Raw genomic sequence first — 26,134 nt, forward strand, 5'->3', positions numbered from 1 at the left:
AGGTTCGGCCTCCCGCCTTGGAAACCTCCCCTGCAAAACGCGGTCGTTGTCAGGAAAACTGAAATGCATGAGAATGGATTCCTTCTCAAAGGGATGAGACTCCGCTCTCTGTTACCTGGGAGGCTGGGATTAACCCTGGGTAATCAGCCGTAATGGCCACCAAGGTATTGTCCTTGCTTAACTGATGAAACACCCCGTCAATCAACTCCACCGATATATCCGGATCCTCTTCGGAGTCCGGATCGAGGGACTGTTCTGGATCCTCGGGTTGTGGGGGACGACTGTTTATATCCTTTACTTCCTAACGCAGTTCCTGCGTTGAAATCGTTGGACTACATATTTAATCATGGGAATATAAAGCGGATGGGCAGGCACAATTGTTCACTTACCCAACTCGGGGGGTTGTACATACTAAATCCGCCCTGCGGGTTGACGCGGAGGAATTCCTCCTCTTCTCCCTTGTACAAAGAGGATAAGATCTTTACTAGAGCGGCAGCTGAGGCTGGCCCCTTATGACCGTAACACGTGGCGTCATCCTCCCCGTTAAAATCCCACATGGGGTGGCCTCTATATTGAAGCGGCTGCACCCCCCGCATAATGCATGCGGCCATGACTCCAATCATGGTTAGTCCGGAATGAGCCAATAGTCTTATCCGGCCCATCAGGCGAAGGACGTCCCTGTTGCTTTCTCTCTGAGAGCTCCGCGGACGCCAGCTCAGGCGTTTCTTTAAGGGAGCACTGTTGAATTCAGGGAGACCGACCCGGATAGGGTCCGGTAGCAGGACATCATCTATATAAAACCATTTCGAAGGCCAGTCCTCGGACGCCTTCTTTGGGGTTCCGGATAGATATCCGGTCCCGACGATATGCCACACTTCGGCTCCGCCCACTTGATATATAGATCCCTCTTGAGAGCGGGGCACCAGACAGAATAATCTCTTCCACAGCGCGAAATGAGCCTCAACACCCAAGAATAGCTCGCAAAGAGCGACGAAGCCCACGATATGCAATATAGAGGCGGGCGTGAGATCGTGCAGCTGGAGGCCGTAGAACTCCAGAAGCCCACGGAGAAATGGATGGATTGGAAATCCAAGTCCTCTTACTAGATAAGGGACGAGGCACACCCGTTCTCCTTTGGAGGGACTGGGGGTGCTCTCCGCTTGCTCTACGCCATTATAGGTGGCGAGTCCGGCTCGGACCGGGACCATATAGGCCTGAGGGAGAAATCCCTTGGCCTGAAGCGACACTAGCTCGTTGTGCAGGATGGAGCACCTCTCCCAGTCTCCAGGTTTAGGACTGGAAGGGTGAGAGGAGGAGTTGCGACGGCTGGCCATGTTGGAATGAACCTTTGCTGGAGGCGCTCTGATGATTACTCGCGGAGAGGAGAAGGTGTGGTTTGGATCTGAAGCCCCATCCCATTAAATAGGTGGCTCGTTTATGCGGCTAGGGGTGTGAATGTAAAAACACCCCGACTTTTCACATTCGTTTGACACGTGGAAGACGGCCATTATTGGGCGTGGAAGCCAAGGTGCGCTACATTATGAAAATCGGACATTATTCAGCAGGTACATGGAATTTGGAGAAGAACCCGCCTTACAATGCCGAAGACAATCTGCGCGCCGGACTCGTCGTCATTGAAGCCTAGTTTGGGGGCTACTGAGGGAGTCCTGGATTAGGGGGTGTTCGGGTAGTCGGACTATCCCTTCAGCCGAACTCCAGGACTATGAAGATACAAGATTGAAGACTCCGTCCCGTGTCCGGATGGGACTTTCCTTGGCGTGGAAGGCAAGCTTGGCGATGCGGATATTCAAGATCTCCTACCATTGTAACCGACTTTGTGTAACCCTAAACCCTCTCCGGTGTCTATATAAACCGGAGGGTTTTAGTCCGTAGGACAACTTCATCATACAACAATCATACCATAGGCTAGCTTTTAGGGTTTAGCCTCCTTGATCTCGTGGTAGATCTACTCTTGTACTACCCATATCATCAATATTAATCAAGCGGGACATAGGGTTTTACCTCCATCAAGAGGGCCCGAACCTGGGTAAAACATTGTGTCCCTTGTCTCCTGTTACCATCCGGCCTAGACGCACAGTTCGGGACCCCCTACCCGAGATCCGCCGGTTTTGACACCGACACCTATCTTGCAAGTATATAGTCACCTACTATGTGTTATGATCCGGCAACCCCGAAGTGACAATAATCGGGACCACTCCCGGTGATGACCGTGGTTTGAGGAGTTCATGTATTCACTATGTGTTAATGCCTTGGTCCGGTACTCTATTAAAAGGAGACCTTAATATCCCTTAGTGTCCGCTAGGACCCCGCAGCCACGGGAGGGTAGGACAAAAGATGTCATGCAAGTTCTTTTCCATAAGCACATATGACTATATTCAGAATACATGCCTACATTACATTGATGAATTGGAGCTAGTTCCGTGTCACCCTAGGTTATGACTGTTACATGATGAACCGCATCCGGCATAATTCTCGATCACCGATCCATTGCCTATAAGCTTTCCATATATTGTTCTTCGCTTATTTACTTTCCCGTTGCTATTGTTACAATCACTAAAAAATACCAAAAACATTACTTTTTCTACCATTACCACTACCATCGTATTACTTTGCTACTAAACAGTTGCTGCAGATATTAAGTTTCCAAGTGTGGTTAAATTGACAACTCAGCTGCTAATACTTGAGAATATTCTTTAGCTCCCCTTGTGTCTAATCAATAAATTTGGGTTGAATACTCTACCCTCGAAAACTGTTGCGATCCCCTATACTTGTGGGTTATGAAGACTATTTTCTGGCGCCGTTGCCGGGGAGCATAGCTCTATTCTTTGAGTCACTTGGGTTTTATATCTACTTATCATTATGAAGAACTTGAAAGATCCAAGAACCAAGATTTATCCCTCAACTACGAGGGGAGGTAAGGAACTGCCATCTAGCTCTGCACTTGATTCACCTTCTGTTTTGAGTAAGCTTGCGACACCTAAACCTGCTTCTGCTATTCATTCTGATATGTCGCATGTTATTGATGATGTCACTTATGCTATGCATGATACTTATGATGAAACTACTTCTATGCTTGATACTACTATGCCACTTGATGAATTTCTTGATGAACAACTTGCTAGGGTTAGAGAGAATGAAATTATTGAAACTGATAATATTGATGAAAGTGATGATGAAGACTCTCCCCCTAATAAATAAGAATTGCCTGTTGTTCCTGAGGGTTATGTTCTGGATGAAGAATCTACTAGAGCTATTTTACCTTGCAATGATAGATATGATCTAAAGAGGTTATTAGCTAAATGGAAGCAGCTATCCCTTAATGCTAGAACGAAACCTGACCCTACTTTTGCTACTTCACCTATCTGTGTTACTGATAAGGATTATGAATTCTCTGTTGATCCTGATATAATTACTTTGGTTGAATCTGATCCTTTTTATGGCTATGAATCTGAAACTATTGTGGAACATCTTACTAAATTAAATGATATAGCCACCCTGTTCACTAATGATGAGAGAACTCGCTACTTTTATATCCTTAAAATATTTCCGTTCTCATTAAAGGGTGATGCTAAGATATGGTTTAATTATCTTGGTCCTGGTTGTGTGCGTAGTCCCCAGGATATGATTTATTACTTCTCTGCTAAATATTTCCCTACTCATAAGAAACAAGCTGCTTTAAGGGATATATATAATTTTGTGCAAATTGAAGAAGAGAGTCTCCCACAAGCTTGGGGGAGGCTTCTCCAATTACTTAATGATTTGCCTGATCATCCTCTTAAGAAAAATGAAATACTTGATATCTTTTATAATGGACTAACCGATGCTTCTAGAGATTACCTGGATAGTTGTGTTGGTTCTGTTTTCAGGGAAAGAGCAGCGGATGAAGCTGAAATTCTATTGAATAATATGTTGACTAATGAAAATAATTGGACACTTCCTGAGCCAACTCCTAAGTCTATTCCTAAACCAACTCCGAAGAAGAGAGGTATTCTATTTCTTAGTCCTGAAGATATGCAAGAGGCAAAGAAATCCGTGAAAGAAAAGGGTATTAAAGCTGAAGATGTTAAGAATTTACCTCCTATTGAAGAAATACATAGTCTTAATTTACCGCCTGTCGAAGAAATGCATAATTTTAATCCATCTCCTATTGAAGAAATACATGGTCTTGATAACCCGACACAGGTAGTAAAGGTAAATTCTCTCTATAGATATGATAAAGCTGAAATTCCATTCACTAAGTTTGCTAGCCCATGCTTAGATGAGTTTGATAAATTTATGGCTAAGCAAGAAGACTTTAATGCTTATTTTGGTAGAGAATTAAAATGCAGTGCTGATATGCTTGAACACTTGGGTGATTATATGGCTAATGTCAAAGGTGAACTTAAACTTATTAGTAAACATGCTTCTATGGTTACCACTCAAGTAGAACAAGTACTTAAAGCTCAAAATGATTTGCTCAATAAATTGAATAGTAAGAATAATGATTATGTTGTTAGAGTGGCTACTAGAACTGGTAAAATGACTCAGGAACCTTTGTGTCCTGAAGGCCACCCTAAGAGAATTGAGCAAGATTCTCAGAGAAATAATATAGATGCACCTAGTCCTTCTAAAAGGAAGAAAAAGAAAAATGATAGGACTTTGCATGCTTCTAGTGAACCTATTGCTGAAACACCTGAGAATCCAAATGATATTTCTATTTCTGATGCTGAAACACAATTTGGTAATGAACCTGAAACTAATGATAATGTTCATGTTGATGCTCAGCCTAGCAATGATAATGATATAGAAATTGAACCTGCTGTTGATCTTGATAACCCACAATCAAAGAATCAACATTATGATAAGACAGACTTTGTTGCTAGGAAACATGGTAAAGAAAGAGAACCATGGGTTCAGAAACCCATGCCTTTTCCTCCCAAACCATCCAAGAAAAAGGATGATGAGGATTTTGAACGCTTTGTTGAAATGATTAGACCTATCTTTTTGCGTATGCGATTAACTGATATGCTTAAAATGAATCCTTATGTTAAGTACATGAAAGAAATTGTTACTAATAAAAGAAAGATATCGGAAGCTGAAATTTCCACCATGCTTGCTAATTATAATTTTAAAGGTGGAATACCAAAGAAACTTGGAGATCCAGGAGTACCCACTATACCATGCTCCATTAAAAGAAACTATGTTAAAACTGATTTATGTGATCTTGGAGCTAGTGTTAGTGTTATGCCTTTCTCTTTATATCATAGACTTGATTTGAATAAGTTGACACCTACTGAAATATCTTTGCAAATGGTTGATAAATCAACTACTATACCTGTCGGTAGTTGTGAGGATGTGCCTGTTGTGGTTGCAGACGTTACTATTTTAACAGACTTTGTTATTCTTGATATTCCCGAGGACGATAGTATGTCCATTATTCTTGGAAGACCCTTTTTGAATACTGCAGGGGCTGTTATTGTTTGCAAAAAAGGCAATGTCACTTTTCATGTTAATGATAATGAGCATACGGTACACTTTCCGAGGAAACAACCTCAAGCTCATAGTATCAATTCTATTGGAAAAATTCCATCAATTATTTTTGGAGGTTTTGAATTTCCTTTACCTACTATCAAGAAGAAATATGATATTCTTATTGTTGGGGATGTGCGGATTCCCGTTGAGGTAACCTAGTGTTATTCGAAAATTCTCCGGTTCCATGTTATTCGGAATGAGTTTGTTAACAAGACTTGATCAACCATGTTAATGGATTCCTTTTGATGATCGTGAGATGGATGAAGTTAGAAAGCACAACTCTCTGTACCCTCTTTTTACTTTCTGTTATTTATATTAAATAAAATAAAAATAGTATTTTCTGTCTGTTATCTGAATTATCCGTGCAATATAAAAATACCCCGAAAATAAGAGTTCTCCAAATGCCCTGAAATTTAAATATGATTTTTTCTAGAATATTTGAGAATATTTGGCACTGAGAACACAGCAGGGGGGCATCCACCTGGCCACGAGGGTGGAGGACGCGCCCTACCCCCTGGGCACGCCCCCCTGCCTCATTGGCCCACGGTGGCCCTCCTCCACTTATTCCTGCACCCACACACTCCTTCTTCCTCCCACAAACACCATTATCCAGCTCAAGCACGAGTTCTAGCTCATTTTGCTGCGATATTCGATCTCCTTGCTCAAAGCACCTCTCACGAAACTGCTTGGGGGATTGTTCCTTGGTATGTGACTCATCCAATGGTCCAATTAGTTTTTGTTCTAGTGCTTTATTCATTACATGTTTTTGCTGCTTAGGTGACCCTATTCTTGAGCTTGCATGTCAAATTTATGTGGTTCCAAGTAGTTTTGATGCATGATATGGGCTCTAGGCACTTGTAGGAGTAGTTGCTATCAATTTTGTTGAGCTTGGTTCACTTTTATTTGAAGTTACTAAAAATATCAGAAATTTTTCAGAGGAAGAAATACGTTTAGGAAAATGTACCAAGGTGGTTCTTCAAGGAAACAAGAACCAAGGCTTGCAATGCGTGATGCTGATGATGAGCTACCAAGGGATGCTCCAGTGCAGCCTTGTGAATGGCCTTCAGAGGCCTTCATGGATCGAGCGGGGATTAAGGAAGATTTTAACGCATATTTGTGTAACGCTGATCTTGTGAGCTTCGAGGAAGAAAAATGCCATCAGTACCACTATCTCACTAGTTTCTTTGTGAGGAGGTTTGAATTTTCATCTTCACATAATTCTCAAACTGTCATGTTTGATCTTTATGAAAATTCTTACACTATGGACTTAGAGGACTTTACCACTGCTTGCAAACTTCCACAATGGGGTAGTACTAGTGAACCTCGCAAATCTGAATTTAGAGATTTTCTTAATAGTCTAACTGTGGGGGAATCTAGAGATATAGCACAAGCTACCATAGGGAGCATTCACTTTCCTGTTATACATTATTTTGCTCTCTTCATAGGTAGATGCATTAACGGTAAAGATGAAGCATGTCACATGTGTGTCCCTGACCTCATTATTCTTAGGAGTGCTGTGTTAGGAGATAAATCTTATAATTTGGGAGCCATTGTTGCACGTAGGTTGCATCTTAATAGATTTAATGGAGATTTCTTTGGTGGAATTTATGCAACCCGCATAGCTAATTTTCTTGGTATAACCATACGTGAGGATGATATTGAGTTGCATCCTGCTTATTTGGGTTATGAGGCTATGGTTCGTCATCAGTTCGTTGAGAGGAACGATCAGTTCCTCCAGTACCGACTAATCTTTGACAGACGACGCACCTATCACATCGCTCTCCCTGCTTCTACTTTCTTTGACTTTCAGGCAAAAGGGAGATATTCTATAACCAAAGAGGAGGCGGAAGAGTATAAGAGGAGAGCTGAGATAGCTCGCCTCCAAGCTGCAGCCCATGATGCAATGACTGCTGCATCACAGTACGACCCCAGTTACAATTTTGGATATCCGCCAGGCCATCCGTGGCATTATACCAACTTAGGCCAAAAGCCTAAGCTTGGGGGAGTACGTATTTCTCACCGACATTACATTCATGTTGACACACTCATTGCTAGATGTCGGTTCTCATACTTTTTCATTGTAATATCCATGCTAGTTTATTTCCTTTTTACGCTTTCTTCTTGTGTGTTTAATAAACCTTATGAAAAACAAAAAAATAGTTGTAGCTTTTAGCTAGCTTTAATTTCTATGCTTGTAGTAGTAATTAAAAAGAAAACCCCAAAAAAAGATTTCTTGTTCTTCTTTTGCTTGTTGGGGGCTTTTCCCGTGTGAATAGTTTTATTTCTTTTCTTTTCTTTGGGGGTCGATAGGAGAAGACCATGATTAAATTGTTGAAGTGGCTCTTATATGCATTATTGTTGATTTGACAAAAGAGCCCATATTGCCTTGTCTTCTCCTGTTTATTGAATGCTTGCAGATTCCAGCTTAGTCCAATGCACGTGCACTATTATTATTATCCACATCGTTCGGTCGTGCAAGTGAAAGGCAATTATGACGATATATGATGGACTGACTGGGATGAGAAAAGCTGGTATGAACTCGACCTCTCTTGTTTTTGTAAATATGATTAGTTCATCGTTCCTGATTCAGCCTATTATGAATAAACATGTTTGCAATGACAACTAGAGATCATAATTGCTTATGCCATGCTTAATTAGCTAGGAGCTTATAATGGTTTACCTTGCGTGCCAACATGCTATTAAAATGGTTGTGATGTGGTATGATAGGGTGGTATCCTCTTTTGAATGATTCGAGTGGCTTGACTTGGCACATGTTCACGCATGTAGTTGAATCAAAATCAACATAGCCTCTACGATATTTGTGTTCATGGTGCATTATATCCTACTCATGCTTGCATTCGGTCTCGATTAATTTTAATGGATGTTCATGACTGTTGTCGCTCTGTAGCTGGTCGCTTCCCAGTCTTTTTCTAACCTTCACCTGTACTAAGCGGGAATACGTCTTGTGCATCCAATCCCATAAACCACAAAGTTATTCCATATGAGTCCAACATACCTACCTATATATGGTATCTTCCTGCCGTTCCAAGTAAATTTGTATGTGCCAAACTCTAAACCTTCAAATAAATATCCTGTTTTGTATGCTCGAATAGCTCATGTATCAACTAGGGTTGTCTGTATCTTCCATGTTAGGCGGGTTATTCTCAAGAGGAGTGGACTCCGCTCCTCACTCACGAGAAAATAGCTGGTCACCGGGATGCCCAGTCCCATGCTTTATGCAAACTAAATCAAAATAATTGCAAACAAAACTCCCCCTGGACTCTTGTTAGTTGGAGGCACTCATTGTTTCGAGCAAGCCATGGATTGATGCTTGTTGGTGGAGGGGGAGTATAAACTTTACCATTCTGTTTGGGAACCACCTATAATGTGTGTAGCATGGAAGATATCGCCATCTCTTGGTTGTTATGTTGACAATGAAAGTATACCGCTCAAAATATTATTCACCTCTATTTCAAAACCGAGCTCTGACACCTCTACAAATCACTGCTTCCCTCTATGAAGGACCTATCTATTTACTTTCATGTTGAGTCATCATCCTCTTATTAAAAAGCACCAATTGGAGAGCACCGCTGTCATTTGCATTCATTACTGTTAGTTTACATTGAGTATGACTTGACTAGATCTCTTTTACCATGAATTACAATGTCTAGTTAGTCCTTGATCTTTAAAGGTGCTCTGCATTTATGTTTTGCGGTCTCAGAAAGGGCTAGCAAGATACCATCCTGTTATATCATATTATGATTGTTTTGAGAAAGTGTTATCATCCTAGATTTATTATTATTGCTCGCTAGTTGATTATGCCATTGATATGAGTAAACATGAGACCTAAGCGTTATTGTGAATATGGTTAGTTCATAATCTTTGCTGAAAACTTGAATGCTGGCTTTACATATTTACAACAACAAGAGCAAACAGAGTTTGTAAAAGTTTTTCTTTATCACTTTCAGTTTCTCAACTGAATTGCTTGAGGACAAGCAAAGGTTTAAGCTTGGGGGAGTTGATACGTCTCTGTCGTATCTACTTTTCCAAACACTTTTTCCCTTGTTTTCGACTCTAACTTGCATGATTTGAATGGAACTAACCCGGAGTGACGCTGTTTTTAGCAGAATTGCCATGGTGTTATTTATGTGCAGAAACAAAAGTTCTCGGAATGACCTGAAACTTCACGGAGCATCTTTTTGGAAATAATAAAAAATATTGGCAAAAGATCAAGGCCAGGGGGCCACACCCTAGCCACGAGGGTGGGGGCGCGCCTCCCCCCTAGGCGCGCCCCCTACCTCGTGGGCCCCTGGAGCTCCTCCGACCTCAACTCCAACTCTATATATTCACTTTTGGGGAGAAAAAATGAGAGAGAAGGATTCATCGCGTTTTACGATACGGAGCCGCCGCCAAGCCCTAAAACCTCTCGGGAGGGCAAATCTGGAGTTTGTTCGGGGCTCCGGAGAGGGGAATCCGTCGCCATCGTCATCATCAACCATCCTCCATCACCAATTTCATGATTCTCACCGCCGTGCGTGAGTAATTCCATCATAGGCTTGCTGGACGGTGATGGGTTGGATGAGATTTATCATGTAATCGAGTTAGTTTTGTTAGGGTTTGATCCCTAGTATCCACTATGTTCTGAGATTGATGTTGCTATGACTTTGCTATGCTTAATGCTTGTCACTAGGGCCCGAGTGCCGTGATTTCAGATCTGAACCTATTATGTTTTCATCAATATATGAGAGTTCTTGATCCTATCTTGCAAACCTATAGTCACCTACTATGTGTTATGATCCGGCAACCCCGAAGTGACAATAATCGGGACCACTCCTGGTGATGACCGTGGTTTGAGGAGTTCATGTATTCACTATGTGTTAATGCTTTGGTCTGGTACTCTATTAAAAGGAGGCCTTAATATCCCTTAGTTTCCGCTAGGACCCCGCTGCCAGGGGAGGGTAGGACAAAAGATGTCATGCAAGTTCTTTTCCATAAGCATGTATGACTATATTCTGAATACATGCCTACATTACACTGATGAATTGGAGCTAGTTCTGTGTCACCCTAGGTTATGAATGTTACATGATGAACCGCATCCGGCATAATTCTCTATCACCGATCCATTGCCTACGAGCTTTCCATATATTGTTCTTCGCTTATTTACTTTCCCGTTGCTATTGTTACAATCACTACAAAATAACAAAAACATTACTTTTGCTACCGTTACCACTACTATCATATTACTTTGCTACTAAACACTTGCTGCAGATATTAAGTTTCCAAGTGTTGTTGAATTGACAACTCAGCTACTAATACTTGAGAATATTCTTTAGCTCCCCTTGTGTTGAATCAATAAATTTGGGTTGAATACTCTACCCTCGAAATCTGTTTCGATCCCCTATACTTGTGGGTTATCAGTCGCACCATGGAGTAGAACCAAATTTTACAAGTTACAAGTTGTCGGTGTACAAAAAGAGGGGTACGCTTTTTGTACCCCTATAACTGTGCACGGGCAGTCTGAGCCACGGGCACCACCACACTGAGCAAGGCAAGGGAGGTGAGCCAAGGTAAGGCCGAAGCTTAGGAGAAGCAGAACGACGCCAAGACCAAGACCACAAAGAGCAAAGGAGACGAAGCGGACTCCCCCCGGCAAGATCCTTGCCGGGAGGCGGTCTTAGCAAACCCAGCAAGACCCTTGCCGTGGTAGCTCGCCCCACACCTACGGAGTGAGTCACCCTTGAGTCCACTGCCCCCATGGGGCAAGGATTCGGGAGACATCCCCGTGGTGGCATGCAGATCTTTGTGAAGACATTCAAGATTAGATACACCCTTTAGAAGATGATGATCCTTGGCAGGATCCCAGCCAAGGAGGACCACAAGGCCCCCGGCAAGAGCCTTGCCGGGGATGACAGCAGGCGCCACGGCAAGACCCTTGCCGGGGCCCCGGCAAGGCCCTTGCCAAGAACACCCGTAGAGCCACCATCAGGCCCACGCCAGTCAAACCTCCACCGCCGTTCACATGCAGCTGCCGACCCAACCAGCTGGGAAGGCACCTGCGTGGCAGCATGCGGATCTTTGTGGAGACCCACCACTGCGCCACCTCAGCTGCCTGCCTGCCTACATGGCACCGCGGGCGCCGCTGGCCAGGGCGCGTGTCGACACGAGAGGGAGTGGCAACGGACGAGACAGGGCTCTCCCCCGTCCCCGATAAAGCAAGGACACCTGGGCAAGACGCATTAAATGCGCCTTGTCATGTAATGCGAGGGATAACCTCACATCACTGTACCCTTTCCACCTCCTGTGTGCCACTGTGGCAACCCCTTTCCTATAAAAGGAGGCCCGAGGCGACCAGGAGGGGGATTCGGCTTTTTGGAGCTCCTCACGCCCCATAGCTAGCTCAAGAACACAGATATACAATCCACCAAAGCAAGAGTAGGGTTTTACGCATCCCTGCGGCCCGAACCTGGATAAACGAACCGTGTGCTATCTGTTCGATCCGCTCTTCTCACGACCCCGCGCCCTGCAACCGTAGTAGGGATTCTTGTGATCCCATAGGTGTCGTTCCCACCGACACAAGTTCAAAAGGAAAAGCCTGCCATGTTCGAGTCGCACCCCCACACGGTTGGTCCGGCATGCCGCTCAATGGGGAATGCGTGTTGTGTTGCATTTTCACTTACAAGTGGGACTGCAGTTGAGCAAATCGACTATCGGCAAACCCACACCCCGCCCACCGCGCGATGGCTGAGTTAGAGAAAACAAGAGGGAGAAGAGATAGCTATATTACGGACTCCAAGAAAATTGGTGCCAGATGGGACTCGTGTGGGTGGCGTTTGCCATACTGCTAGACGTGAATGCTAGTTATGGCCCATGCCACCCCATGATACGTCTCCAACGTATCTATAACTTTTGATTGCTCCATGCTATATTATCTACTGTTTTGGATGTTTAAGGGCTTTATTATACACTTTTATATCATTTTTTGGACTAACCTATTAACCCAGATCCCAGTGCCAGTTTCTGTTTTTACCTTGTTTTAGAATATCGCGGAAAAGGAAAACCAAACGGAGTCCAATTGACCTGAAACTTCACGGAACTTATTTTTGGATCAGAAGAAGCCCAGAAGACTTGGAGTGCACGTCAGGGGATCTACGGGGAGGCCATGAGGCAGGGGGCACGCCCACCCCCTGGGCGCGCCCTCCACCCTCGTGGGCCCCTCGTGGCCCCCCTGACATACTTCTTCCGCCTATATATCTCCATATACCCTAAAACGATCGGGGAGCACAATAGATCGGGAGTTCCACCACCAGAAGCCTCCATAGCCACCGAAAGCCAATCTAGACCCGTTCCGGCACCCTCCCAAAGGGGGAATCCCACTCCGGCGGCCATCTTCATCATCTCGGTGCTCTCCATGACGAGGAGGGAGTAGTTCTCCCTCGGGCTGAGGGTATGTACCAGTAGGTTTGTGTTTGATCTCTCTCTCTCTCTCGTGTTCTTGATTTGGCACGATCTTGATGTATCGCGAGATTTGCTATTATAGTTGGATCTTATGATGTTTTCTCCCCCCTCTACTCTCTTGTAATGGATTGAGTTTCCCCTTTGAAGTTATCTTATCGGATTGAGTCTTTAAAGATTTGAGAACATTTGATGTATGTATCGCCGTGCGTATCTGTGGTGACAATGGGATATCACGTGATTCACTTGATGTATGTTTTGGTGATCAACTTGCAGGTTCCGCCCATGAACCTATGCATAGGGGTTGGCACACGTTTTCGTCGTGATTCTTCGGTAGGAACTTTCGGGCACTCTTTGAGGATCTATGTGTTGGTTGAATAGATGAATCTGAGATTGTGTGATGCATATCGTATAATCATACCCACAGATACTTGAGGTGACATTGGAGTATCTAGGTGACATTAGGGTTTTGGTTGATTAGTGTCTTAAGGTGTTATTCTAGTAGGAACTCTAGGGTTGTTTGTGACACTTATAGGAATAGCCCAATGGATTGATTGGAAAGAATAACTTTGAGGTGGTTTCGTACCCTACCATAATCTCTTCGTTTGTTCTCCGCTATTAGTGACTTTGGAGTGACTCTTTGTTGCATGTTGAGGGATAATTATGTGATCCAATTATGCTATTATTGTTGAGAGGACTTGCACTAGTGGAAGTATGAACTCTAGGCCTTGTTTCAACGCATTGCAATACCGTTTACGCTCACTTTTATCATTAGTTACCTTGCTGTTTTTATAATTTCAGATTACAAATACCTTTATCTACCATCCATATACCACTTGTATCACCATCTCTTCGCCGAACTAGTGCACCTATACAATTTACCATTGTATTGGGTGTGTTGGGGACACAAGAGACTCTTTGTTATTTGGTTGCAGGGTTGCTTGAGAGAGACCATCTTCATCCTACGCCTCCCACGGATTGATAAACCTTAGTTCATCCACTTGAGGGAAATTTGCTACTGTCCTACAAACCTCTGCACTTGGAGGCCCAACAACGTCTACAAGAAGAAGGTTGTGTAGTAGACATCACCCCACTATATCGAGGTGTTGGTTACGTAGAGCGGACACATTATCTCTCCAGGAGTACGGTACACTACTAGTACTACTCACATTGTCGCAAAATTTCCTGGAGTCCGTGCTCAGCCCTCCTCTCTCTCTCTTCTCAGCCAGCTAGCAGACACGCGGAGTGTGCCCATCGTCTATTTGCTCACATGCGGTCACACATGTCAGTGAAAATGAAAGTCGGCACATTGAACCTGCACATCTTTCACCTCCATGTGCTGGTGATGAAAAACAAATCCAATAAATATCTTCGGTGGCCACTTTTGGAGTTACTCAAGAGTAAGCACTACAAAAAATACACTTCCGTGATGATACGTGTTTGTCACAGTAGGTCGCATTTTTTGTCATGCATGTACATCCATGACAAATTTATGACAGAATCAAGATAGTCATACCTGTGCTGTCGTAGAAGTGTTCCATGACATTACCAAAATTATCATCATGGAAGTGTCCACTTCCATGACGATAAATCGCGCGTCACAGAAGTGCTTTCGTCAAGGGTGACCGACACGTGGCATCCACCGTAACGGAATGCCGTTAAGCTATCGGGTCGGGTTTTGGATCCGATAACCCGTTAACAGCCCCGACCAATGGGGATTTTCCACGTGTAAAATCATCATTGGCTAGAGGAAACACGTGTCGGCTCATCGTTGGGACAGATGTCATCCGCTCACTGGACAGAAGGCGCCTATGATACGTCAACACGTGGCACGGCCCAACAGTGGCCCATTCCTGTGAAAAGGCCGGCCCTTTTGACTTGGTCAAAAGCTGGCGGGCCGGCCCATGGAAAGCCTGTTAACGGCCTGTTCGCATATAGCCCATTTACAGCCCGCTAACCCAAGGCCCGTTACGCCCTATCCGAATTAGGCCCAGTAGTGTCATCTGGGCCATCCAATATGATTCCAGCCCGTTTTCACTTCTGGCCCATGTATAGCCCATGACGTCTTTCGGACCATATGAGGCCATTTGTAACTCTTGGCCCATTAGCGGCCCGTGCTGAAACTGGCCCGTAATGAACAGTGTATTACTTTACACCCATTAACAGCCCGTGGTGAAACTGGCCCGTAATGAACGTCTCGTTATTACCCATTAACGACCCGTTATTCCGTTGGGCCATTTCCATCCCAAGTTAACTTTCGGCCTTCTGAGGGCCCATTTATTCTTGGGCTCATTTGCAGCATTCGGTTACTTACGGCCCGTTACTGTAATTTTCTGCTTGTGGGCCAAATTCAGCCTGTCGTTACAGTTGGCCCGTTTGCGGACCATTAGTCTGTTGGGCCATTTTCCTAGCATCACCAAATATGGCCTATTAACGGCCTATTATGGTCAGCCCATAAAACGTACGATTTCCATTAAAGTCCCGTCTATGGCACATTAAAGACCCGTACAAGACCCATAAATGAGTCAGCGGCCCATGGATCCTACGAGACGTACAAGGCCCATGGATCCTACGAGGCATAGAAGGCCCATGGATCCTACGAGACGTAGAAGGACCATGGACCCGACGGCCCGTGAAGGGCCATGGTCGGGCGAGTTGGCCCTCGTTTGAACGATATAGCAGATTCAAAGAATTATCCTACTCAATACTATCACCTCTAAAAATCATACACTATACAACAAAGAGATCAAGGCATAGAAAGGTAGAATAACCCTACACTATACAATAAAGAAATTACAGCCGATTATACCCACGGGGCATTATGGTTCGGCACAGGTGATAATAAAGCATACACAAACAGCAAATTACATACACTGGGCAAATACAGCTCATACATCATGGATGCGCATCAACTTAACTACATTTGAACTATAATCTCTACAGAAAATAGGATTGGCCGGATTCAGATAGCACAAATTTCAGTCTGCAAAATCTCCAATTCCTTCATGGTTACCTCCGTGTCTTGTTTCATTTTTTGACTCCTGCAACTAATACCTGCATGTCCAGTCTCAACTTGTTGATTATACGTTGGCAATCATGTACACATTGTCTTGCCACCTCTAGTTGATGCTAGAGAACATCAGCACATTCCAATTCCAATCCATAATCATTCGATAACGGCCATGCCGCACTGCTCGCAGATCTTTGTGTTGATGTCACTTCATCCTGAAATGTTTCTGTAAGTACACATGACTAGGGCAAAAATATAGTTACAACAGTGAAGCGAACAAGACACTATTTTGTACTCCCTCCGTTCCAAATTACTAGTCGCAGAAATGGATGTATCTAGAACTAAAATACATCTAGATACATCCATACCTGCGACAAGTAATTCGGAACGGAGGGAGTACTACATGGAAAAACAGGACTAACAATAATGTTACACGTCACTTTCAAAAAAAATGTTACACGTCATGAAGCATAAGCAGATGATATTTTAAAAATTATAAAAAAGATAGTCTGTGCAGCCTGCATACAGAAATCCCTCTTAGCTCACCAGAGGAGCATGATGTTGGGGCCCAATCGAAAACACAGACAAGTTAAAATTTAGACAGCACGTTGCGTATAAGTAAGCAAGCAGTTGGCCATTCTGTGCCTCAATTAAAGTCTTAGGGAGCATAATGAACAACAGAGGGTTTCATACAAACATACTACAGCAGGAAAAACTATGCAATCATTAGCATAGTATAAACTAGATTGTGAGCCTCATGCAATAATAGTTGGTTAATAGACTTCAAAGCTTCAGGCACACTTCGACAGAGTAATTAAATGGTAAGGCCTTTAATTATGTCAACTAATAGTGATACAAGTACCGAACATCAGGCATGATTACTTGGGCATCTCATTAACTGAGAACAAATAAAGCAACTGAAAAGATAAAATTAACTATGCCTAAAACAAACAAGGAATTGAATTGTTGAGTTGCATACAATGACTTACCTTAGCAAGTTGAAGAGGCTCAGCGCAGCTCCTACTTCTCTTGCAAGGCTCCTTCCTAACATCTTGTACTTGGAAATCGTCAATCTTATCTTCATTGCACCCTCTCTGCAAGGTGACACAAACTAGTTACTCGTCTCCTTGGAAGATAAATCTGCATACTTTCCAGTCTGTGAACACAAAAGAATGAGATTATAACAAAACAACACCACATAATGAAACATGCCGCATATCTTGCACTTGCACACAATGAAATGAGCATTTACTATGTCTGCACTATGTAAAAACTAGGCATACCTTCGAACTGGATCTCCAGGTACTCTTGGAGAGCCTACTGTAGTGTACAGCCAAACCTTTATGTCACCTATGAGTTAGACAAGGCCCCACTATAGCAGCCCTTAGTGTTTAAATCATTGACAAGCTATGTTAGAGTGTTAGGTCAAGAATAGCAAGTAATCAAAATAAACAATCCTAGTTTGGTTGGCTGATGCAAACAAGCAATTGAACAGATGTGTGAGCAAATCTTACATATCAAGAAAAGAAGCAAAGAAGGAGGCTTAAAGACCATCACTTGACTGACCAGCTTTAAGGGGCATTTAAACATCATGTGCAACGTATGAACTAACATAAAATTGCATATTCCAGATTCTACAATGGAATGCACATGTATTAGGTTATGACATGTATGATGATGCCTAAATGTACAGATAGCAGGCAGGAGTAATTCATCATTGCACGCACAATTGAATTGCAGGTTAAGGGCCAGTTCAATTCCGCCTTTTCAGGCCATATTGTCAAAATAAGCCATAAAAGATGTAAAGAAGTCATTTTTGAGTTATGGGCTTGGGCTTAACTAATTTCGCTTTGGAGGGGGGTGTTTCGGGTAGAACCTCACTAAAAATTGAAGGGAAGGGGAATAGTGAAATGACTCTGTTGTCTGCCTATATTACACTCAAAATGCAACTGTTGATGCCCGTGTCACACCTGACCCTCAAGTAAAAACAAGCACGCAAGCATTCATTGCCCTGCCCGCTTGCATATCCTTTCCCCTTTCCCTCTACCTCGATCCCCTGCCTGCAGCACTAGGGTTCCTCCAGCGAGCCGTCGCCACTGGTCCCATCTGGCCTGGTCCTCGACGATGCTATGTACAGCTAGGCTACATGGCCAGCGGGTAGAGGCAAATCTCCCTGGCTTCTCCTCCCTCTGGCGCCGCCCCTCATTCTCATGGTCTCCAGTAGCTGCTCCACTATGGTTCGTCCAACGCACTACTCCGGCGAGCGCTGCACAACTACGACTGATGCGACACTGTGGCAGAAGGCACCTTATTCCCCCTCCCCTCCTCCCAGGCCATGGCCTTGAGGTGTTGTTGAAGGATGAGCTCATCCAACAAGGTGAGGATCTCCTATGATTTTTTGCCAAATTTTCATTCTGATCCACTATACGATGAATTGCTATGAGCTGCTTCTGTTGCTGCTATATGATGCATTGCTATGAGCTGCTCCTGCTGCTGCTATATGATGAATTGCTATGACCTGTTGTTGTATGATGAGTTGCTATGAGCTACTGCTGCTGCTATATGATGAATTGCTATGAGCTGTTGATGTTGCTATATGATGAGTTGCTACAAGCTGCTCCTGCTGCTGCTATATGATGAATTGCTATGAGCTGCTCCTGCTGCTGCTATATGATGAATTGCTATGAGCTGCTCCTGCTGCTGCTATATGACGAATTGCTATGAGCTACTGCTGGTATATGATGAATTGCAGACTGTTGCTGTTGTATGATGAGTTGCTATGAGCTGCTTCTGCTGCTATATGATGCTTTCAGGTGGTGCTGCTATATGATAATAACTAGCCAGTTGGACCATCGAATTTAAATAAATAATTGTTCTTCATTTAAATGTGGGTCATGCGTTCTTCGTTTAAATTAGGCAATGGGATCTCTATGGAAAACATTGACCAAAGTAGATTGTGCCAAGTAGATGGTATCTTTGTATTTGCATTTTGAGCAAATAGTGATGGTATGTTTTCCTATCATATTAATTACTGCAATGGGTTCAATTTGTGATGTTTGCAAGTCAAATTAATTTCCATATGGGTAGCAAAATGAAAAAAATATAATGCAATCTAGACTTTCCACTGATCATACCAAAGATAAGCTGAAAACGCAATGAAATGAACTGGTTGGCTTATTACATGGAGCTTATATTCACAGGTGCTTATTTCCTTAGGATAGCTCGTAATAATTGTCCCTAAGAAACTTGGCTAATAGAACTGGCATACAAATAACATGTCACGATGATTGCAATGGAGGAGTGACGTACCATAGCACACTGTATAGGCTCACCGTTGCCTCTCCTTTTTTTTGCGATGTTCCATGAAATTGCCACATACATCTTGTACTTTTTCATTGTGTAACCCTATCTGCAAGTTGACACGGCTAATTTCAGACATCTCTACATGATACAACATTGCATATCCCTTGCGCATATTTAAACCACCAATTAACGATTGTGTGTGTACCATAAACTAGCCATGACTCTGTATGCTGGACTAGCAGTCACTCTAAGGGAGCCTAATGTAGTGCACTGGAATTCCTACATGCCACCAACGATTTTGTGTAATGTACTGCCCCTGTTCCTAAATATATGTCTTTGTAGAGATTCCAGTATGGACCACATACAGATGTATATAGATGCATTTTCGAGTGTAGATTCACTCATTTTGCTCCGTATGTAGCCTATAGTGGAATCTCTAGAAAGACTTATATTTAGGAACAGAGGTACGAGGTAGTATCATGTATGACATCTACATATCTAATTTAGCAGCCAGTAGTAGAAATCATTGTCTGCACATAGGGATTACTGGTCGAAAATCCTAGCAAAGCACGCTGGCAGGCACAGAATCATACAAGAGAGAGAGACGCGCTTACAAGATCATAGCAATGCCTCAGTCCAGGATCTTGGTTGGCCAAGCTGTTAGATCCAGAAGAAACATCGTCCTTGTAGTTTTTGCCAGCTGCATAACAGGTAACAGCGACCAGTTAGTATATTTGAAGTACATCGGGCAGGTGATGTTGGACGGGTTTAAAGGTGACAAGTACCTAGGTCGTGGCGGGTGCTTGGTATCTCTCCAGATGGTGGGAATCAGGTTAGAAACATCGAGGGTGATGACGTTGCGCTGGCTGTCGGGGTCCGATAAGGATATCTAGAACCGTCGAGTAGGGTGTTTGTGGAGCGGCTCTGGTAGGGTGGACTACGGTGTGGGTGAAGCGAATCTGTGGCCGTGGGCGAGGGTGTAGGTGAAGCTGCTCCGGTGGTTGGGTTAAGGATGGTGTCGACGACGTGGATCTACGGCCGTGGACGGGGCGTCAGAAGCTGCTCCGGTGGTTGGGTTAAGGATGGTGTCGACGATGCGGATCTGCGGCCGTGGACGGGGCGTCAGAAGTTGCTCCGGTGGTTGGGTTAAGGGTGGTGTCGACGATGCAGATTTGCGGCCGTGGATGGGGCATCAGAAGCTGCTCTGGTAGGTTGGATGAGGGTGCGAGGAAGCGGATCTGAGGCCGTGGACTTGCGACTTGGCAAAGCGGCCCCGGTAGGGTTGAGAATGGTATAGGCAAAGCTACTCCGGTAGGGTTGACGATGGTGTCGGCGAAGCGGCTCCGGTAGGGTTGAGGAAGGTGTCGACGAAGCGGCTCTGGTAGGGTTGAGGAAGGTGTTAGTGAAGAGGATCAGAGGCCGTCGACGGGGGCGTCGGTGGGGCGGCTCCGGGGGTGTGGACAAAGCGTCTCCGGTGGGGAGTACGACTGAGCCACTGCAGATGCGCGGTGGTTGACAAGAGTACCGGCGAAGCAGATCCGGCGCTGTGGACAAGGCCGAAACTGAATGGGTTGTGGTACAGTGGTGGATGAGCAGTCTACTTGTTTCTAGGGGAGGTGGGAGGGGTAGATGCGGCTGGAGAAGCAGATCTGGCGAGGTGGATGCCGCTGTTAGTGAATGTGCTATGGTACACTGGTGGATGAGCAGTCTAGGGTTTCGAGAGGGGGGGGAGAAAGGGCGATGAAGTACGGACGGCGTGATGTAAGATGCTCTGGTGTTGTGGAGTTAGTCGTTTTTGCGGGAGGGGAGAGGAAATGGGGGTGCTGTGTAGTGGGGGAACCGGAAGTTACCAAAGCAGCCCTGGCCTATCATGTAGATGAGGGCGGTATTGTAATTGTTGGTCTCCGTGCACCAAGGACAAAAGGGGGATTTCGCATGCTAAAGACTAAGGTGGCGGAAATTTTAGAAGGAGGTGGGAGATTTTTCCACCCGCGGGATCGTTCGTATCCAGTTTCAACTAATTTTGGACCGTGCTAGAGGGAAGGTCATGCTAGACTGTGTACACGGGGCACGCGTCAGCAGTTAATAACTGGTGTGGAGTCCACCCCAGAAAAAAAAATAACTCGGGATGATGCGCCGATAACTTGGACGTTCACATAGGCGCGGCCAATCGTACGGGTGTAGTGGCGCGTTCACAAAAAAAGGGATCAAACGCTCAGCCTATGTATTTCTCGTGTAAATAGATAATTTAGTGCCATTGGTTATTTACTTTAAACATAATGCATTGATGTGTTAGTGTAGAGGCACACAAAAAGAAATGGATATTGTAGTCAGCTACTTAAAAGTGTTACCTCATATGATTACATAGCCTCCATTCCATAAATTGCGTACCCGTTGAATTCATATATGAATATTACATATATTACTTCAAAATAGAAACTTAAATCATCCAATACTAATGAATTTGAATGCAAGAGTAACAATGGTGCATGTACATGATAGCTACATTGGTTGTTTGAAGAAACATCACTATAACTTTGGCATGCACAACTGAAAAGGTTTATTTAAATAGAAAAAAATGTGATATGTGAGTGTCCAATCTTTATAGCGTTGAATCGATATTGTACCTTTGGCCACGATACGAAGTAGATATTGACTTATGTTCAAGCGATGCACGTCCACGATCGCTAGATAGTGATACGTGAATGAATTGTGCAATCTCTCTCACATGCATACATATCTCATTTCCCTGTGAGCATCGGAATCACACACGCGCACTTCGTGTATTTCTCTCCCTCTGTCAGGGTTAAATCCGTCTTTCTACCCCGTCCTACAAGTCTCTCACACAGAAACACACACGCTCTCTATGTCTAACACGCCCACCCCTTTAATTCCGCCCACCCACAGCCACTAATGTCTCAAAGTATAATAATGTCTCTCGCACATATGCTATCTACCTATCCCTTAATGTAGCTAGATATGTGTCACACAAACTCCTTCTCCCTACTAGCAAGATGCCCATGCGTTGCATGGAACATCAAGATGCATTTGTATAAGAAGTTTATCTTGTGGGAGAAAATGATGAACGAGGGAATGCCTTATTTGAAAATGCGGAGAGGGGTGTGGGTATCTTTTTGCAAAATTGCCATAGTTTCCTTCCTGTCTGTCGGATATAAATCGGATGGCCTATATTGCAGGATGGCGGGAACACCATAATCACCAACTCTGTTTTTTATAAGAGTAGAGATATGTGAGTGTCACTGCCCCCCCCCCGCACACACACACACCCACACTTCCCAACACCGAAGGAGTAGGGTGACACCTCGATCTTGATACTAATCTATCGACTGGCTTCTCTCTCAAACGTACACACACACTACCCGGCACCGAAGGAGTAGGGTGGCACATCGATCTTGATAATAATCTATCTACTCCTCTTTCAAACACACACACACACACACTAGTTGTGCCTCTGTGCCTACCGCGCACACTCTCGATACGTCTTTCTCCCCCCCCCCCAACAATGACAGCAGAAGGGTTACAACTCGATCTGATCATAATCTATCAATTGGTTTCTCTCTCAAACATTGTGTCTCGGTGCCTCGCTCGGTAGCCCCCTCGATATGTAGACTTCTCGCGCGCGCACAACTGTAGTGACGATGACGCTGAACCCAGTGTGCCTTGTTTTTACCGGCCTCATGTGATAGTTTTCACCCTGTTTTTTGTTAATTAACAAGGGAACCTTTTCTTCGTTACTACTAGTGAATCTGAAATCATTCGAGGCAGACATAAAATATATCACTTCAACCCAATTATCGCAGCAACTATTTTAAAAGAAATTAGCTAGCTGCCCATGCGTTGCACGGAACATCAAGATGCATTTGTATGAGTAGTTTATCTTGTGAGAGAAAAGGTTGAACGAGGGAAGGCCTTATTTGCGAACGTGGAGAGACATGTGGGTATATTTTTGCAAAATTGCCATAGTTTCTTTCCTATCCGTTAGATATAAATCCGACGGCCTATATTGCAAGATGGCACGCACACCATCATCACCAACTTTGTTTTCTACTCCCTCCATCCGAAAATACTTGTGATCAAAATGGATAAAAAGAGATTTATCTAAAAGTAAAATACGTCTAGATACATTTCCTTTTATCCATTTTGATGACAATTATTTCCGGACGGAGGGAGTATTTGTCTTTTTAGAGATTTCAACAAGTGACTATGACCGGACCTTACCAACATACTCAAAAAAGTAGTCCATAATTTTGATGTTACACTCTTTTCTTGGCGGTGCAGTGCCATCTGGATACCTCATAAATAAATAAAGTACTACATGATACTAATATATGATACATGGGGCAGGAGTACTAAGTATTATTAATATAGTTTTGCTAGAACTCATCTAGATGAGATATAATTTGGTATCATTCATCTTTTATAGCCATTGGATGTGATGCTATATAAGATGCGTGTGTGCTGACGTGGGTTGTATTTGTTCTTGTGCAACGAACTGACCATTGCATGTCATGTTTGATAATCTCAAGTCATTAAAAGCATACAAGCCCCACATCTCTGCTTGGTTGATTCCTCTATTTATGTCAAAAAATAAGAAACAACGCGAGAGTTAATGCACCACGCCTATGTGTTTACTAGTATTTGGTTTTCGTAAGATGACTTAATACTTGCCTAGACGGAGGGAGTATTCGATTTGACAGCGGGCAGCGCAGTTCCCGATACGGCTTTAATGCAGACGAGGGAGGGAGTGGCAGTTCCGGATATGTTGAATGGCCAATGTATCCTCCTTCAGTTAATGCATGAGGGAAGTAATGGGAGGAGGTCCGGGAAAAGAGGCTGCACGATGTGAATGTAGCGCAGTTTGCCCTCATTGCCCTCATATAAAGGTGCCCCTCCATTCCAATGCATCTACCACATCATACGCACCTAAGCATTTGCCTAAGCACCTACACTAAGCGCAAAAGAGCTCACTCCAGACCCATGGCGGCGATGCTCGTGAGCGGCCAGCGGCTGCGCCAGATGGTCCACGACGCCGTCCTACGGCATGGTGCCGAGGATCGTCTCCAGACGGTGTTGGAGACCACCTGGTGGATGGCCGCCTTCGACGCCAACTACGACTCTCAGTTGGACCAGATGATCGTTGCCACCAGCAACAAGTTCACCGTCCTCAAGAAGCTCGCGGACGACATCGCCGTACTCCTCTAGACCGCGTGCCCGGGCTCCTCATTACCTGCCACCCTAATCGGCCTCCATGGCCGGAACCTCTTTCAAGCACTGGTGGCCCTGCGACTGCCTGCCGACGCCATGAAGAATGTCCACCTGGAGGTCGCGCTCGCCGCGAGGCGCCTCGCCCTGCAAGAATTTGTCGACCTACACATCCACATGTACGAGGAAATCGTGTACATAGGTATCTACAAGGCCAGTGAGGACGCTACGACGTTGGCCTTCCTCAACCGGCTGGAAGCCTTGGATGCCTTTGCTGAGAAGCACCTCGACCTCACCACAAAAGCCGCCGCTCCTTAGCCGCCGGTCGGTGTCCCGGCGCACTAAGTTGAGGAGGAGGAGGTCGTACATTCGTGGATTCATCTTTGTTCTTGCCTTCTGTAACCACCACTGCGATCGCATCATCGTGGCCTTAATTCTTATTATGTTGTTGCATTCTCGTTCCAGTCAATACCGACATGTGCGATCCCTTTGCTTAATTATATGCATCACTGTAACTAGTACTCCATCCGTCAATTTATAAGTTGTTCTTACCTTTTCCATCAACTTCGTGCAACGCGCGGGCATCTTGCTAGAAACACTAGAATATGTCTATATAATCTGTATGTGATAGTCCATTCGAAATCTCAAAAAAGACAAATATTTAGGTACGGAGGGAGTAATATATTAGGAGTATATCAAAACAATAGTGATTTCTTTCAAGTTTGTGAACACATACTACTATTATACTACTCTGGATCCATCGCAACACACGGGCACATTGCTGGTAAAAGGAAAAGGCCTGTCGCGTTCGCGTCGCACCCCCACACGCCCTGGAATCGGGAGTACAACACGGCCCGTCTGGCACGACACATAGCTTAGGGAAGGCGCGTTGCCTAGCATTTTCACTTTCATGTGGGACCGCCGTTGAGCAAACCGACACCCTGCCTGCCGCCGGGTTGGAAAACAGAAACGAGGGGAAGATCTAGCTGTAGCACGGAAGCCAAGAAATTTGGTGTCAGACGGGGCTTGTTGATAGAGTAGGAGCATTCCGTACTATTACTACTCCTACTAGTACCAAGTTTGTACTCCTAATACTATATTAGTAGTACTACCACTATACAACTACTAGTAGGTACGTGCACGACACAACTAAGCTTAGGCAAAGTTGTTAGTTCTTCAAAACGAGAGAAACAAGTTCGCAAGCCTAAGGGAATCTTGCCACATTTTTTGTGTGTATGTCATGTGGGGCCTTAGTGTGGCTTGCCTAAGGTGTGGCTTGAACCAAACACTCACCTAAGTTAATCAAACTTGCCTAACCTTACATTCCACCAGATTTTGCCACATGTTAGAATCCAGAAAGCTCCACATGTAGAAGCATAATGCACAAACCACCAGAACCTCATGCGTGCAATGCACGTGTACCTTGCTAGTACTAGTTGGTAGTAGTAAGAAACAAATTCCAATTTTGGCACGAGCTCATACTGCGGGAGCACCACAAGGCCTGCCGCAGGAGTTACATTTCCCTCTCGGGGCCCACGGGACCGAACTTCAGTGGCTTTAGTGCAAGGCCTATGAGTCAATGACATGCGGACCTTAAATGCGGCTGGCCCACAT

The sequence above is a fragment of the Triticum urartu genome, chromosome 4 (genome assembly GCF_003073215.2).
Source record: "Triticum urartu cultivar G1812 chromosome 4, Tu2.1, whole genome shotgun sequence".
In the NCBI taxonomy this organism is placed as follows: domain Eukaryota; kingdom Viridiplantae; phylum Streptophyta; class Magnoliopsida; order Poales; family Poaceae; genus Triticum; species Triticum urartu.